Here is a 4,931-nt window from a genome sequence, read left to right on the forward strand (position 1 = left end):
ACCATATAACGTACTCTTTGTGATTTCTATATATCCATTTGCATTTAATTGATCTATTTAATAAATGTGCAGCATTTGTTCCATTATTCCTTCACTGTTGTTTCAAGATCCAGAGTAAAACAAAAAACAAAAATCTGTTTCTGCAGTTGTGAAAGAGGGATCTCCTAATGGAGTTGTATTCTTCAGGATAGGCAAACCATGCTGGTACAGTTAATAACACTGGACCACTCATCTCTTTTTAACTGTAAAACATTTACTTTGAGCTCATAAGAAATCTCTTGAGGATCTTGTTCCTTTCCAGACCAATCCCAAGGACCCTTCAAGGGTCTTTTCTTATTATAGCTATACCCACAGCTATCCCATCTTAGAAAATGGGGTTTCCAGGGGCACAGTGAGAGGGAGGAAAAGCGCTCCTAAAATCTTGGCCAGCAGTGACAAACTTTATGGCTTCTCAAGTTCATTGGTCAGTACTAGTTACATGGTCCCAACCAAACCAATAAGAGCTTAGACAATGTAAGAGGCCAAGTAGTGTTTTGTGACTACCCCTGTCCTGACACATCTGATCACTAAAAGTTAGATCTGTGCTAAGTATGACTAGAAAATGTAAATCATATCTCTTCAGGTAGTCTTTCTGAAATATGAGTAAACGTAAAATCATAGGGGTGGGGAGCTTGTTGAAATGGCACATTGCCAGGCCCATGTGTCAAGTTCAGTTTTATAGGGTTGAGGTAGAACTAGTGCCTCAGTCAGGCTTATTCTACCAAGGAATATCTGTAGCATGATGAACATGGAAGGAAGATTCTGTACTAAATATAAAAATTCTCTGTAGAGTACTGGATGAAATGAAACTGAAAATAAAAAACAAGTCGTTTAGGAAAGTTTCCCCACATGCATCTTTTCAAGTTACCCCTTCTATTCTACAGAGGAGTTAAGTCTGCCCTATAGTCCAAAATGTCTCCCCCAAACTCCTGTAGGTATCACGTGACACTGACAAAACAAACCTGTCTGCGGAGAATCATGTTAGGGTAGGGCCTTTGTCCAGGCTCCTTACTTTCTTCTCCAGCTTTCTTCCTCTTTTACCAGTTAGTCTTGTGCTTGATTTGGGGAGAACACAACAGAGGAAAACAAGTTTGTTTCTCCTGCAAGCCCTACAATAGGGTCTTTCCATTCTTTCTTTTCTTCTCAGATTGTTATGGAGGGTTCACGCTCATTAGTAGTTATTCTCTGGAGATAAATTTGGAAGGAAAAAAATTAGATGATAATATAGTGATTTTAAGTGGAGGCATATACAAAACTTCTTGAAAATCAGGTTGCGGTATGCATTCTTATTTTAGATTTGCCCCTGTTAGCATCTTCTCAATAAACAGGTGCATACACTTCCCCAAGCTGTCACTGTTGTTTATTTAGCCTGTATGCTTCAAAATCTACTGATGGATGATACCCAACCAGCTTGAAGCTTGACTTCCAGAAACCAGAGACTTAAAGTTTTAATGAGACTTTCTTAAAGGATAGTCCCACGGGTTTGTTAGAAAAGGAGCATATCTCTCAAGGATACTGTAAGAGTATCACATTTGTATGCTAATTTTAGTTCAACAAATAGGAAAAATGATTATGAGTAATAGCTCTCAGCTTTCAGATAGTTCTTTTCATGTTCAAAGTGCTTGACAAACATTAATTAAATCACTGGCAGTCAAATTAGATAAATATGTTTTCTGTATGTGCATAGCTGTACCTTCCATGCACACAGTATTCTAAATCACATCAGTGCAGATCAAACACTTTTTTGCCATCTGAACTTGGTTGGTTGACGCTGATTGCAAGCAACAGATAATTACTGGAAGGGCTAATCATGAGAAGAGATTATGTAAGCTTTCTTCGCTTTTAAATAAAAACATGAATTTATCCTTGTAAAAAGAACAGGATGAACCCTAGTGTAAAATGCTACTTTCTCTAGGCCAGAAGGTAACAAGGGCAAAGCAAATTCCTTGCATTGTACTGTTGGAATAACTAAACCGTAATTGGAAGAAATCATTTCATCAACAGAGAGTACCTTTTATATGTCCTGGGCTACTCATGTTTTGGCCTCTTTAGCATCAAAAACAAGAAAGCTTTTCAGGCTAACTATGGTGTTGATTTCAGCAATATGGTAATTATTCATTAATGCTAGGAATCCTTGGTCACTCCTGACTTGAGAAGCATTTGGGCCAGCAAATTAAACATAGTAAATTTCATGATTATTTTTAGAATAACTTGCACTTTTTTTCCCTTCACTGAATTTAATGAAGCTTTCTGAACCACCCCAAGAGATTAACTGTTCCCAATGGACCCCCAGACGGAGTATACTCCAAATAAAAAAAAGAGTGCTAATAGCATTCCATCTTTGAATAACACCTAATGAATTAACACACACTACTCACCTACAACAGACAATTGGGAAAAGGCATGCACGTGCATGTGTGGGAACAACTTAGCCAGAGTCAGGCTTGGTTTCCTTGAGATGCCCGAGATGCACACAACGATGAATGGAAGGGACTTAAATTTCTCCTTCCTTTCTGACTACCAAACCAGTCTCGTCTGTTTCCAGGGGGAAAAATACTTGTTAATTGTCTTAAAATTTGCTGAAGGAAAGAACATCTTGTTCAACCAAGTTGTCTCTCCGGAAAGACTGTGCGAACGTAGCACTTGGAGTCGTGATAGCTGTTCACGTGGATCTCACAGCATGCTATCTGTTTTCTTTTGTAGAAGTGCTAACCTGTATGTCTAGAAGCTTAAAATCGGAGAGATTCTTTCCCTTCCTAATGAAAACCTGGAGTTCACTGGGATGACGTGATGTACTCAAGGTAACACACAGAGCCCACCTGGTTTAGACATTACAGATGGCTGTAAGGGAACCGTAACTGATATGGGACTCCATCTGCCTTCGTGTTTCTACTGTCAGACTCTTGTCTTATCTCAGGAATAAGGGTGAGCTTTTTCTGATTGTATTTAGGGTAGGGAGTCATTGATGGTGACTGATTTTTAGCCCAGAAACATATATAAGATATGTCGCCATGGTATAAACTTGTTCTTTCTTTAGTATGGAGACAAAATATTAGACCAGGCTTGGGATGTTTAAATGGCTTTAAAAATGTAATAGCATTCCGAATGTAAAAGGCCTTAAAAAGTAAATAAAAGAAAACAAAAAATTTTTGTCTTTTGATTTGTACTGATTCTTACAGTCGAAGTTCCCTACATTCATTTTCTCACTTCTTAACTCCCCGCCCTATGGAGACTCTTCTCTTGGAGGTCACACATGACATCTTTCCTGTTACCTACACTAGCTTTCACTTAGAGTTTATTCTCCTTGACCTTTTTGCTGTATTTGACACTGTGGACTCTCCCCACCCAACACCATTTACCATCCCTCATAAATACCCAGTAGTTGATCTCATTGACATTTTTGTCTTCTTTGCAAACCCTGCCACCAACCTTGTCTACCTCACATCACCTCCGTTCTGGATTGTCATGCAGGCAGGCTTCCATCTGGTCCTTTCTCTCTCCTCTAATCCACAATGCCAGAGTGACTAATCTTCTAAATATCTATACTTTAATCTCACCTTAAAATCCCTTCTTACCTACAGGGCCTTACTTTTCTCTCCTTTTTCACCTCCTTTACCTTCTTCTTGGCTCTTTACATTCCAGAAACACTTGCCTTTTTTAGTCTCAAGGACACTAAGCTTGACTGCTCCTTAGGGCTCTGTGCTAGTTTTTTCTCTGCCTGAACTTACCTTCTACAGGTCATCCCATGACCAGCTGTTTCTTTCATTTGAGTTATTGTTTAAATTTTCCTCAGAAAGGTCTAACCTACTCTCCTACTCATTTTTTTTTACCAAGATTTATTTACTTATTTGAGAGAGACAGAGAGAACTTGTGCCTGAGCAAGGGGAGAGGCAGACGGCAAGGGAGAGAGAATCTCAAGCAGATTCTCCACTGAGTGAGGAACCCTGAGGTTGGGCTTGACCTTATGACCTTGAGATCATGACCTGAGCCAAAATCAAGAGTCAGATGCTCAACCGGCTGAGCCACCCAGCTGTCCCATGATCTCCTACTCATTTTGATGCTTTTGCATTTAATTTTCTTCAGAACAATTATGACTATTTAGTAGTTATATATTTATTTGTTCCTCTCTGCCTCTCCCAAATAGAATGTGTACTCCCTGAGGGCAGGGGTTTTTTATTTTATGGCTTTACTTCCAGAACCTAGAACTTAGAGATTTATGAAAATCTGTTGGTTGGTGAACACTGTGGATTAGACCATTTCTAATCCATCTAACCCAATTCCTTACTGTTTTTATATAAGCACACTGTACAGTCCCCAGGTTGTTCTCACTATCCATGGAATTTATTTTCTATTGTGTCAGGTGTGTTTTTTTTTTTTCCCCCTCCAACCAGATTATGAGCTTCTGAAAGGGAGAGGCTTTTTTAAATGTTTTTCTAGTCCTCAGGCCTAGCAGAGTGCTGAGCTGCATTTGGTATGTATTTAGCAAACACTTATTGATTTATTTCTGACTGTAACATTATATACTGCACCATTGAGCACTTTTACATCAGTAGGGCTGAAACGGAAATAAAAATAGGTCGACCATAAAACACCAGCATAAGACCCATGACAGGGCGAGAGTTTTCTTTCTTACCTTCTAATTCAATTTGAGCGGCAAATTATAGTTTTCTGGAATGAGAATGTATGTGATGAATAGGAAAGCATACCTTGGGACAATTTTTTACTTCCTTCTCTAGCAAGTGGAGAAGCTGATCACCCTTTGAGCACCCTTTGAATGCTGATCATTTCCAACTCCAAGGTGCTCAGGTCTACATATACCATTACTGACTCTTGCTGTAATTCTAAAGTCATCCTGGACTTCTTACTGTTCTTTGATCCCTGTATATACTCAC

The sequence above is a fragment of the Lontra canadensis genome, unplaced genomic scaffold, assembly GCF_010015895.1.
Source record: "Lontra canadensis isolate GAN:19392208 unplaced genomic scaffold, GSC_riverotter_1.0 scaffold11, whole genome shotgun sequence".
Taxonomy (NCBI): domain Eukaryota; kingdom Metazoa; phylum Chordata; class Mammalia; order Carnivora; family Mustelidae; genus Lontra; species Lontra canadensis.